The sequence below is a fragment of the Dipodomys merriami genome, unplaced genomic scaffold (genome assembly GCF_024711535.1).
Source record: "Dipodomys merriami isolate MVZ:Mamm:240054 unplaced genomic scaffold, mDipMer1.0.p SCAF_27, whole genome shotgun sequence".
In the NCBI taxonomy this organism is placed as follows: domain Eukaryota; kingdom Metazoa; phylum Chordata; class Mammalia; order Rodentia; family Heteromyidae; genus Dipodomys; species Dipodomys merriami.
The window spans coordinates 6,379,509-6,393,122 of NW_027204159.1; the positions used below are offsets into that span (position 1 = coordinate 6,379,509).

Below are 13,614 nucleotides of genomic sequence, written 5' to 3' on the forward strand. Positions count from 1 at the left end.
ATATACCTCTGGTACAAGGTTAGTCCTGGCAAAGTTAGCACAAAGACCCTATGTGAAAAACAAACTAAAAACCAAAGGAGTGGAGGCATGGCTCAAGTATAACTTGCCTAGCAAGTTTGAGACCCTAAATTCAATCCCAGGAACCCATTAACCTAACCAAAAATAAATAAACAGTTTTGACACATACTACAACTTGGATAAGCATGCTAAGTGAAATAATAAACAAGACACAAAAAGGACAAATGTAATTCCATTTATATTACTTTTGTGGGGGTGCCAATCCTGGGGCCTGAACTTGGGCATGGGACTCTCCCTGAGCGTATTTTTGCTCAAGACTAGTGCTCTACCACTTGAACCACAGCTCCACGGCTAGATTTGGAGATAGTTTATCAGAGATAAGAGTCTCATGGACTTTTCCACCAAGGCTAGCTACAAACTGCAATCATTCCTCAGATCTTAGCCTCCTGAGTAATTGGGATTCTCATATCTCAGCCTCCTGAGTAACCAGGATGACAAGCATGAGTCATGGTGCCCAGCTATAGAAATCAATTTGATGCTAATTTGTCATGCTAAATTTAAAAAAAAAAAAAAAAAAAGTAAGGTTGGGCTGGGAATGTGGCTTAGTGGTAGAAGCCTAGCATGCGTGAGGCCTTGGGTATGATTCCTCAGTACCACAGAAACAGAAAGGGCTGGACGTGGTGCTGTGGCTCAAGTGGTAGAGTGCTAGCCTTAAGCAAAAGAAGCTCAGGGACACTGCCTTGGCCCAGAGTTCAAGCCTCAGGATTGGCAAAAAAAAGTAAGGTTGTCCATGAGTTAGTAAATGCTAAAACTGGACTTGTGCTCATGAGCACACTGTATTATTCTCTTTGAAAAAAATACGTTTTCTATAGTTTTTCAGAAGATATACTTTGTCAAAGTAAAAAATCCTTTTCTTTTCCTAAACTGCTAAGATATTTTACAATGAATGGGTAATAAATTTTACCAAATATGTTCTCTATATTTTGCCAACATGATCACATAATTTTACTCTGTGCCTATTAACATGCCCGATTTTATTTATAAATTTTCTAATATGAAGCCACCTTTCAATTCTTAGGATAAGCCTCACTTGGTCAGATAATCACTTTTATATCTAGCTGGATTTTATTTTCCATGGTTTGTTGGTCTCTTTATACTGTCATAATTTTCTGTGCAGCAATACTGAGATCTATCAAAGCTTTACTATAAATATAAACCCCTTGAGGAAATGGACCTCACCCACAGAAATAACATATAAGTACTCAATACAGCAGGGCTGATGAACAAATAAATAAGCAAATTAATGGGTGGTCATGAGAAACAAACAAGCAGATAAACACCTTAATCCTTAAGACACTTTTCCTGGTAGACATACAGAACAGCTCTTTGGCAGCAAAAGACATTCCAAGGGGTCACCAACCATTTTATAGAGATATATGCTCTGACTACAGACAACTCAGCTTGCAAGAAGCTCTGTAAGCTGAAACCCTACTAACCTCTAGATTCTCATTTTCATTCATTACATCAACAGCATTCAGGATGCATCAAGTAACAATATACCCTAAAGCTTAGATGCTTATGCTTTGAGTATTGAGGAGGAATGGAACATTAGTTTCGAACTTAAGTGTTCCTCCCAATCTAGAGTGTATTCCTGATAATTAAAATGGACTTATCCTGACCCTGATTGGCATAGCAAGAGCCTATCCCGTTAACAATTCACTACATCAGCAGTACAGCAGACAGCAATCAGCATGGGAAACAGCTGAATTATTTCAGCAACTGTAAATTATGTGTTCTCTCATCCTCTCTTCCAAGTCCATGTTCAACTGTGCCTCACACCTCCACACTGAACTTGCATTTGTCAAGTATCTGTGTCAACTGCAGTAACCAAACTTGAGTTCAAGAAGCAATATTAAAAAAGCACTAATTAACTGATATTTAAATAACTATGTTTAATGTCAACAAAATCACACTTTAAACATCTCGATCAATTAGTTGCTTAACTAAATTCCTTAAGATCCTTGGACATTGTACAGAATACACTGTCCTGGAAACCATTCCTAACTAGCCTTGTCTGGATGTGTAAGGGGAAAGGGCTCATTCCTGGAGAAGTGCCAAGAGAAAGCCAGTTTTCTTCTAGTATCTCCTAATAAGGTAGTTTCTCCTCAGCTCTGCTGGTCTCCATAGGGTAGCAAGAATATGACAAATACATTCTGAACATGGAAAACCACCAAATCAGTCTACATTTTATTTTAAGTGAACTGAAACAAAAAGAGGGATATATAAGCCCAAGAGTGTTACTTTTTCCCATTCGGCATCTGTTCTTCAGAGGATGTATCACTAAACACTCATGCATGCAAACAAAGGATTTATGACAGCAGGTAGGGTCAGGGGGGCCTGCAAGATGCTAACAGACAAATCCCAGCCTGCCAGGAGTGATCAGCCTGCAGCTGACAGGGGTTCAGTTCTGCCCACAGCAGCATACTAGACTGGAACTTGCAAAGGGATTCTAGGTTCCAGTGAGTGAGCTTGTGATGGGGATGCCAGCAGGACCCTGAAATTTCTCCTGTCACAGTAGGATCCATGGGGATGGGCTTGCCAGTTTGTCTTCGCACTGAACCAGACTTGCTTAACAAGAAGGACATGCCAGATACCCAGGTAAATATTTCCTAGAAATAGTCTGTCTCACTGCCTCTAAGCAGAATACATCCAGCCAAAAAGCATTTGTATTTTGGGCAGTGTATGACCCGACCCCATCGGGGCATGAACAAGACAACATCCTTTTAAGAGATGCCAAGTGCCCTCCCTTTCCTTGTCCTCACACAAAGACATCAGTTCATTCTAGGTTCCTAACAGAATACCCACTTCACTTGTGACTGGTCTTACCATTTTTGTCACTCAGTCTAGTCTCTCAAAATGCCTTCCTTTATTTTGCCTAAAAGGCTTGCCCCCACCAAATAAGAGACAACTTTTTCCAATTATTCCATTCTGTCTCTCATCACTCAAGGATTCCTCTCGTGGTGGCTCTAACAGCCACTGTAGTCCCTTGGTTAATACTGCAGGCTTTTACTCTGAAAGGCAACCACTCCCATAAGCAACCAGGCACAGTCCAGGCTTAAAGCAGCCAGATGTTTGGGTTGTAATTCAGGAAAGCATGGAGAGCATCCAGAAAAAAAATACAAAAAACAAAAAAAAGGAGAAAACTAGTCCACACAGCCTGACACACTGTTCAGTTATTGTCTGAAGTTCACTCATACCAAAGCCATTTCAACCTCAGATAAGTAGTTAACTGTCATGTCAATCAAAAAAAATTGCAAAGATTTTTTTTCACCATTCCAAATGGGAAGGCTATCAAAGAGCATAAATTTGCACACTATGAAAAAGATTAAAAAATCTATTCAGGCACATATTTAGGTGCTATTCCAACATGTCTGACCAAAAGATTATTCATCCTTCCATACATATTTGTGGATACTTACTTGTGGATACATTAAGTATCCACAAATAGGTGCCACATAGGCATACAAAGAAAAACACAGGGGTCTTATCCTCCAGGAGCTTCCAGAAAGGTAATGGAGATAGATGAGCAAATCAGCAATCACAGTAAATAGTGGGCTAAAGAGTCTTTCAGAGATGACCCTAAGGCAGGAGAAAGCAGACATTCTGATGGGGATGGAGTTCAGGAAGAACTTCTTGGAATAGATGAGGAAAAGGGGGCTGCCAAAAACAATTCGAAAGGAATCCTAGATATAAGACCAGGTTATTTTTTGAAGGGCTGGAGAGCTGAAACTGAGAACATGCATTTCTTTCAACAAATATATCCTAGAGTAAAGGGCTGACATACAGTAATATGATATATAAGAACCTTACCCAGACAATTTAGACAGTTCTCAGGCATATAGTTCATTATGCTGTCTTAGCAAGCCTCTGGAATCTCTTTTCAAAACTGTTTTATGGAAAGGGAAGAAAAGAGAAGAGTTGAAGGAAGCCTTCTACATGGATAAATGTGCCACAATAGTTTTTAAACTCAACTTACGAACTCATTCCTCGCTTTGAAGTTAGCTCTTGCAAACTCCCAATATCTATTTCCCTTAATATAAGGAGTGAGTGGGGGGACGGGGGTGGGGGGAGGATGGGAAGGGATGGGAAGGGAAAACAAAGGAGGAGGCTACAATGCTTGATAAGAAATGTGCTCATTATCTTGCCCATGTAATTGTAACTCCTCTGTAGAGTATTTTCACAATAAAAAATAAAAAAATTAAAAAAAAAATATATATATATATAAGGAGTAAACAGAATGTAGAGTTGAACTGCATTACCTACACACAATGACCCATCTTAATGGATAACCTAAACAGGAAAGCAGCTTGAGATCCTAAGCATAGCTTTAGAATTCTTTCCCTGGAGAATATGCCTGCTATATTCTTCTCTCATATGTTTCATATACCTATCATCCAAAGCTAAGTCTATGTTCTTCCCTCCATAAGCCTGATCCTCCTCTAGATCTCCTAGGTCTCTTGCCCAAGCCAAAAATCCAGGTTCTGGACACTTCCCTTTCCCTCTCTTCACAATCCAATTTTATATATTAATTTTCTCCTTCCTTTCTCCAATGTTCCTGCTCACATGCCTAAATTACTATAATCACCCTCACATCTCTGGTGAGGATAGCCCCTACAGGCTTTCAGTAAAACCTGATCTAAGCAGGTAGCACAGAGGAAGAAGCCATACCACTTTAATAAATCTCTTCCTTGCTCTATCCAGGGTTTATGAATTATCCACTATCCAATTTCTTAAGTCTCTCTAAATAGTTCTCAATAAAAGCCACTTCTTTTCTTCAGATTTGTTTCTTCAGATGAAGGGAAACACTCAGAAAACACACACAGCAGCAAATGCTAAAAAATAGGCTGCAAAGGTTTAGAGCCTGTATGAGTTCCCTAGAACTAGGAACCCAGAACCTACAGCCAGGCCTGATTATGGGAATCAAGGATCAGGCAAGGACATAGTTTCACCCTTCATTGCTCATGGAGACAAGAGTAATCACTGAGCTAAAACAGCCCTATTCCTTCTCTCCTTTGCCTAAAAATAAATAAATAAATAAATAACATTTGGTAGAGCCATTTGTGTCCACTAAAACAGACACAAGAATTTTTTTGTGTGTGTGCCAGTCCCAGGGCTTGAACTCAGGGTATGGTTGCTGTCTTTGAGCTTCTTTTTGTTTAAGGATAGGAGTCTACCACTTGAGCCACAGCTCCACTTCCAGCTTTTTTTTTTTGGGGGGGGGGGTTGGTCATGGGGCCTGAACTCTGGGCCTGAGCACTGTCCCTCAGCTCTTCAGCTCAAGGCTAGTGCCCTACCACTTGAGCCAAAGTGCCACTTCCAGCTTTTTCTGCTTATGTGGTGCTGAGCAATCGAACCCAGGGCCTCATGCATGCAAGGCAAGCACTCTACCACTGAGCCACCTTCCCAGCACCTACTCCCAGCTTTTTGGAATAACTGGAAATAAGAGTCTCACAAACTTTTCTGCCTGGGCTGGCTTTAAACCATAACTCCCAGATCACAGCCTCCTAAGGAACTAGGATGACAGGCATGAGCTACCAGTGTCCAGCCAGAAGGCAATTTTTAAGAGGATCATACTGCTTTAGATAATACCTTGGAATTTTATTTTCCAAAATAAAAAACAAAATAGTTTGAAAGAGGAAAGAAAGATCTATGTTTCCCAGCCCAATTCAAGGGAACTCTTTCCTTCAGCCTATCCCCTACAATTGGTCTTCATACCAGCCCAGAAGGAATGTTATGTTGAATGAATGCACAATGGATAAATAAACAAATAGCAGACTGAGGAGACAGGGAGAGGGGAAACAGTAGAAGGTAGCCTTGTTCAAAATGATCATTTATTCAAATGCCTCTGGACATAAACTATGTACCTGTGCAAAGTGCTGGCAATACACAGACATGCACAGACTGAAAGAAAAAAAAAAAGAAGAGGGAGGGAATCACTCTCATTCATCTCCCTATCATGGCATCTTTCCAAATGCCAATGCCTCCTGTTTTTCCTAACATTAAGGCCATACCTAACAGCACACATGCAAGGAAAAACTTCATTTTTTATTGTTACAGCAGTTTGGGGCCTTGTGGTTGCTTTTGTAAGGAAAAAGCTGTCATTCATCCCCTTGATTAAAAATTGATTTAATTTGGCTTTCATTAGGTAGGTACAAGGGGAAACAGAGATTCACAGAGATAACTCACCCAGCAACAGGACTGTGATGAGCTCTGGCGACTGCACAGTTGGGTCCCAACCCACTGCAGATGAAAGAAAATTAAAAAGCTTACAACGTGGAGCTTAAGCTCCAGCCAAAAGGAATTATCTTCCCACAAGCGTCTCTGTCGGATTTTTGGTTAATGGAAAAACTTTTAGAAAGGAAGGAAAGGAAACCCCAAGGATATTTAACATAAAACTTAGAAATTTCTATATTTTTAAAATTCCCTTGCAGGGAGAGAAAGCACAGAGATCTTTATTTCTCAGCCCCACTTTTCAAAACTTTTCCTGTTGATATGACATTGTCATAAAAAATTTCAATTTGTAGAGAGCATGGAACTGTGGAAGGTATAGTGGCTGAGGAATTTTAAACTGCTGTGCAGAGGCTCTGCCATGAGAGCTGAGAGAGAGAGAGAGAGAGGGAGGAGGAAAAGCTGCCTAGAGGTGGGAGTGTAGTCTCAAAGCCCAATACCTCGTGCTCAGCAACAGTGCCTTGGGCTACAGTGCAGAGATCAAACACAGGTACTCTGGCCTGCGGCAGGCCATACTCTCCCACACTACAGTCTCCATACTCCGCAAACAATTTGCAGCAAATCAGCGGAATTCGTCTGCCATGTCAAATGATCCCAGAATACAAGATTGGCAAATTACATGTACACGCTGTAATTAAATGTTAGAGAGATTATGCTGTAGCCAGAGCATAAATCTGACCCTATCCTCCTCTGCTAGAAACCATTCAATGTTTTTCTAGGACCCTCAGAACAAAGGCCAAGCCCTATACCCAAACTCTTCACCACCTATTCCTAAAGAATGTCTTACACTTCATCTTTCCTCATTCTGGCTACAAGTTTTTCTCCATTGCTCTAATACCTTTTGTTTCCCATCCCCAGACTTTGGCACAATCATTTCCTCTACTTAGAAGACCATTTTCTTTCTTTTATCTGACAAATTCCTAGAGGATTCAGTTCAAAAGCTACTTCCTTCTAGGAGGGCTTTCCCAGCCCTCTCAGAAAAATTAGGTGCCGCCACAGAATCTGTCCTTCCCTGATCATGGCACCTACCACACTGTCATATATAGCTGCCCTTCTTGCTAGACTATAAAGGATAGGGACTATATCACACCTGCATGTACACAGAACATACCTAACAGTCCCAACTAGTCTGACACTTGATACAAAAGAAATGCTTAATAATTTTTGTGGTACTTAGGTTTGAATTCAAGGCCTCATGTTGCTATACTTGCACATTCCCCTAAGCCATGCTTCCAGTCCTATTTTCCACTAGTTATTTTCAGGATAGGATTTTACTTCCCACCCAGGTGCACCTGAGCCACAATTTGCCTATGTTTAGGCTTTTCATTATTGCTAGGGTCACAGACACATGCCACTGTTTCCCACTGTGGAGACAGAATCTTTCAGACTACTCTGCCTGGACTGGCCTGGCATCTTACCTAACTCAGCCTCCTACATAGCATTGGATAACATGCATGTGACAAATGTACCCAGCTATGGGTGCAGTTGAGATGGGGATCCTACAAACTGTCCAAGCTGTCCACAAACCTCCATCTTCCTGTTCTCAGCTTCCCAAGAAGCTAGGATTACAGATGTGAGTTGTCAAGGCCCTCCTGAAATATTTAGTAAATTCTTGAAGAATGATTTATAGTCTGTTAAGTTTCCTTCTCAGTTAAGCCAGTTATATATTTGTTGCCACTATTGCCCTACACCACACCTTTGAATTTCACAGTTGTTATTGGACATTTCACAATCCTTATTACATAGCTGACCCAGGCTTACCTAAAACACATTCATCAGCTATCTGGGTAGCACTTCCTATGTGATGGACACAGCATTCAATAATAGCTAAGATACAGAGATGGCTGAGGCCCCTCTACTGCCTTCTAGGAGACATTTAAAATGTGACTATCATAATGGGGAGACATATGAAGTGGAGGCAGTAGAAAAAAAGGGGTCTCAAAGATAAGCCAGTCTTCCCAGAGAAGCCAATCTGCTACCAATATTCTAAATCTAACTGCACTCAGTCTCTTCTCATTCTCACAGACAAATCCTCCCTGTGATCTTTCTCTATATATCCTGCTCAGATCAGACTCCTCCTAGCTGAGATCCCATGCTGTTCTACATTAATTCAAATCCTTTCTACCTTCTTACCGTGTTCAGTTGTTTTCCAGGCATCATCACCTACATCTCTACAATTTCCCTATCCTGAGCCAACTTGTCCACAGGACTATCTTTCAATCTTCTCCCTCAACTGTTTTAGATAATTTGGTATTTATAAAACACCTGCATTTATATGCAGTATGTATGTATGTATGTATATATGTGTGTGTGTGTATATGTATGTATATATATATATAAAGAGAGAGAGAGAGAGAGAGAGAGAGAGAGAGAGAGAGAATGTGGCTTAATGGTAGAATGCTTTCCTAGCATGCATGAAGCCCTGGGTTTGATTCCTCAGTACCACTGTGGCTCAAGTGGTAGAGTGCTAGCCTTGAGCAAAAGAAGCTCAGGGACAGTGTCCAGGCCCAAAGACCAGTGAAGAAGAAAGAAGAGGAAGAAAAAGGAGAACAAGAGGAAGAGGAGGAAGAAGAGGAAGAAGAAAGAGGAGGAGGAGAAAGGAGAGGAGGAGGAAGAAGAAGAGAGGAAGGAAGGAAGGAAGAGGGAGAGGAGGAAGAAATAAGAGACTCACAGGGGAAAAATACCAAGAAAAATTAAATACAAAGTAAACCATTATCAACACAGCCCTTCCTCTACTGCTTCCTCTTACAGTTTCAAGTTCCAGAGCATCATGGACCTCAGAAGGATGTTCCCAGTTCTGTGACATATATAGAAGTTTAAAGTGCCTTTGATTTATAGCATTCAGGCAGACCCTCTGTCCTGCCCCTTCTGAATGCTAAGGCTACTCTATACACTTACATTCATTTGAACCAAATATAATAAGGACCTCACAGAGGTCCTTATATACATATATATATATACATACATACATACTGCATATAAATGCAGGTGTTTTATAAATACCAAATTATCTAAAACAGTTGAGGGAGAAAATTGAAAGATAGTCCTGTGGACAAGTTGGCTCAGGATAGGGAAATTGTAGAGATGTAGGTGATGATGCTGTGTGCAATGTTCTATACATAACATCCTTAATCATATGATAAAGAAACCATGTAAGACTCTTCTGCCCTATGCTCAGAAATTCTCCAGTGTAAAATATATTTTTCAATGTAGTATGAAGTCAGAGCACCATGCCTTTTAGTTCATCTGAACCCAGGCGAGGGAGACCTTTTCCCAGCTAAGAAAATGGTGACAACCCTCCACTACTGTGCCAAGGAAGCCAGAGAAACCATTATTGTAAATCACCCTTCTAATCACATGACTTGTCTCCTGGAACCAGAAATAAATGGAAAGGAAGACAGAAATTAAGGAACATAGTAATTATCTCCAAATTTGCAAATCAAAAAAAAAATCCCTCACTAAGACAAGTATAAAAAATAAGATTGAACTTTTCCGCTTGACTCATACCTATACTAGATATTGCAAATAAGGGAAACCATGGGACCTATGCTTCTTTGGGCCTGGCTTACTTCACTTAATATAATTTTTTCCAAACCTTTCCATTTCCTAACAAATGGGGAAATGTCATTCTTTCTGATGGAGGCATAGAATTCCATTGTGTATATATACCACATTTTCTTGATCCATTCATCTACTGAGGGGTATCTGGGTTGGTTCCATATCTTAGCTATGGTAAATAATGCTGCAATAAACATAGTTGTGCTGGTAGCTTTAGTGTGGTCTTGTTTGTAAACATTTGGGTAAATGCCCAAAAGTGGGATTGCTGGATCATAGGGGAGATCTATGTGAAGTCTTCTGAGGAACCTCCATACTGCTTTCCAAAGTGGTTGAACAAGTTTACATTCCCACCAACAATGAAGTAAGGTTCCTTTCTGTCCACATCCCCTCCAGCATCTGTTGTTGTTAGAGTTCTTGATTTTTGCTGTTCTAACTGGAGTGAGGTGATATCTCAATGTTGTTTTGATTTGCATTCTTAAATATGTATTTTAATGTTTTCGTTTCTTTCATGCATGTGTTTCTAACGCATTTATAAGATTATTTCTTTGTTGCTTTGTATGTCCCTCCCCCACAGTGTAACCCCCGCTTTCACTATATTTGATGTCAGTATAACATGTGGAGGAGATGGGGACAAAAAGTCGTTTAAGGATTCAGGTGGACCTGTTGCAACAATGAGAAGTACAAAATGTCATGTCAAAACCAGCTTTACAATGTCGGTGTGGGGGGGGGGGGGGAGGGGGGTATAATTGGGTGGGGGGAGGGGGGTAAAATTGGGTGGGGGGAGGGGGGAGGCGGGGAAGGGAAGTGAAGGGTAAACAAAGGAGGAGGCTGCAATGCTTGGTAAGAAATGTATGCATTATCCTGCCCATGTAATTGTAGCCCCCCTGTACAGTATGTTCTCAAATAAAATAAAATACAATTAAAAAAATAAATAAATAAAATAAAATTTTAGACAAAAAAAAAAAATAAGATTGAAATGCTTCAGGGATGTGTTCATGAAACAGCAGGTAACAAAACAGATAAAACATATTTACAGTACCTCTCTGGGACACATCAGATACTAAATAGTACTATAAAAATAATATTCTTCCTTCATTATGGAGTTACAATTATCCATGGGAAAGTAGGAACACAGCCAAAACAATTTTAAATAATATGGAATAACTCTTGAGTCCAAGCTTATTCCTAAGTGTCTAGACACAAGTAGATAACAACCAGCTTATATCCCTGGTGTGAGTCTTGAGCTGCCATAACAAACTACCACAGACTAGTGGTTTAAACTACAAAAATTTACTTTCTTGTAATTCTGAAGGCTAGAAATCCAAAATCAAAATTCTAGTTAATGAGGCTTCTGGCTGGGCCTCTCATTCTGGTTTCTAGAAGAAGTATTGTCATATTCTAACAATGATCTCTCCCCAATGTAGGCACATGCACACATGTATGTACATACATATGTATACATATACACATGTTTTTGGTGTCTCTTCTTAAAGGAACACTAACCATTTTACTTCATTTAACCTTAATCATTACCTTATTCTACATTTGTAGTTAATACTGAAACACATACATTTTGGGAAACACAAATTGTCTATAACAATTTTTGAGTAATGAAAAAAAAACTAAGAAAGGGAAAAGAAGGATGAACAAGAAGATGCCCTCAGTGATACCTGCTGACTATGTGGTGATATCTAAAGAGCCCAGAGCAAAATGGGGTCAACTTAGTCTTGAGGGGAAACTGTCCAGCATGAATAAACTTTTTTTTGTTTTTGGGTCCGGTCGTGGGGCCTGAACTCTGGGCCTGGGCGCTGTTCCTCAGCTCTTCAGCTCAAGGCTAGCACTCTACCACTTGAGCCACAGTGCCACTTCCAGCTTTTTTCTTTTTGTTTATGTGGTGCTGAGTAATTGAACCCAGGGCCTCAGGCATGCAAGGCAAGCGCTCTACCACTGAACCAACTTCCCAGCCCCATGAATAAACTTTTTTTTAGTAGTAATGGGATTTGAACTCAGAGTCTTCAGTTTGCTAGGCAGATGCTCTATCACTTGAACCATACATTCAGTCTTTTTCATTTTTTTTTTTGTGGGCCCGGTCGTGGGGCCTGAACTCTGGGCCTGGGCTCTGTCCCTCAGCTCTTCAGCTCTACGAGCGCTCTACCACTTGAGCCACAGTGCCACTTCCGGCTTTTTTCTTTTTGCTTATGTGGTGCTGAGGAATCGAACCCAGGGCCTCATGCATGCAAGGCAAGCGCTCTACCACTGAGCCACCTTCCCAGCCCCACCAACAACTCTTAAGGAGTAACTTCTTTCCCTTCCAACAACTCTTAAGGAGTAACTTCTTTCCCTTCCATAGAAGTTAGCCAAGTAACAATACTATTTCATTTCAGACAATTCCATACAGAATCTGTTTATCATTTTTTTTAATTTTTCCAGTCCTGGGACTTTAATTCAGGGTCTGGCCACTGTCCCTGAGCTGCTTTTGCTCAAGGCTAGCACTCTACCACTTGAGTCACAGTGCTACTTCTGGCTTTTTCTGTTTCTGTGGTACTAAGGAATCAAACTCAGGGCTTCATGCATGCTAGGCAAGCACTCTACCACTAAGCCACATTTCCAGCCCTGTGTTTACCATTTTTATATTTACAAATAAGTTCACATGGCAGAAAGTCAATTACCCAAAGTCACCCACTATGACAAGCAGAATAAGAACAATGGCTCTCTAAAGATATCACGTCCACGAAGTCAGACACTAGTTGCTCATACCTATAATCCTAGCTACTCAAGAGGCTGAGATCTGAGGATTGCAGTTCAAAGCCAGCCCAGGCAGGAAAGTCCGTGAAACTCTTGCCTCCAATAAATCACCAGAAAACCAGAAGGGGCACTGTGGCTCAAGTGATAGAGCACTCACCTTAAGCTGAAGAGCTCAGGGACAGTGCCCCAGCCTAGAGTTCAAGCCCCACAACTGACAAAAAAAAAAAAAAAATCAGGTCCTAATTTGTGAAACTTGTAAAGGGGTTTTTATTACACAATTTGTGCCAGTACTGGAGCTTGAACTCAAGGTTTCTTGTTCTAGTTCAGCTTTTTCACTACCTTAAGAGCCATACCTTCACTTCCAGCTTCTTGATAGTTAGTGGAAGATAAGAGTCCCTCAGATTTGTCTGCTCAGGCTAGCTCTGAACTGTAATCCTCATATCTTTAGCTTCATGAAGTGTTAGGATTATGAACCACCAGTGCCTAGTAGAAAGGTCCTTTACAGATGTAATCTTAATGATTATCCTAGATTATACAAATAGACTAAGTATAACCACAAGGGTCCTTGTAAGAAAGCAAAGTGAGATTTCAAAGACACAGAAAAAGGGAGCCCTATAAACAAAGGAGGGAAAGGTTTAAAGATGCTACCTTGAAGACTGGAATGATGTGGTCATAAGTGACCATAAGCCAAGGAACACTGTGGCCAGCCACTAAAAGCTGGGAAAAGGCACAGATTGTGTCCCAAGTCTCTGGAGGAAGCACAACACCTGGACCTCAACTCAGTAATATTCATTTCAGATCTCTGACCTCTACAGCTATGAGAGAATAAACCACCAAATTTGTGTTGATTTATTACAGCAGCCAAAGGATTTTAGGACTACCCACTTACAAGTAGCAAAATCAGGCTCTAAATCTGAGTGCTTATAATAGTAGGCTTGCATTCAGGAACACTGTGCCTTGCTCCTTTATGTATACATAGCCTCACCAGCCAGAGTGATGAATGAC

General features: G+C 40.6%; 1 protein-coding gene across 2 annotated transcripts in view; it reads right to left on the reverse strand.

Annotated features, from left to right (window-relative positions):
- Sil1 (SIL1 nucleotide exchange factor) overlaps positions 1 to 13,614 on the reverse strand; it is a 264,404-nt gene that overhangs the window by 214,426 nt on the left and 36,364 nt on the right. The window contains exon 2 of one of the 2 annotated variants that reach the window (XM_070036110.1): positions 3,889 to 3,964. The exons of the other annotated variant lie outside the window; for it this stretch is intronic. The gene's annotated coding sequence lies outside the window, so the exon portion shown is untranslated. The remainder of the gene's footprint in view (positions 1 to 3,888; positions 3,965 to 13,614) is intronic. 2 annotated transcript variants of the gene reach the window in all.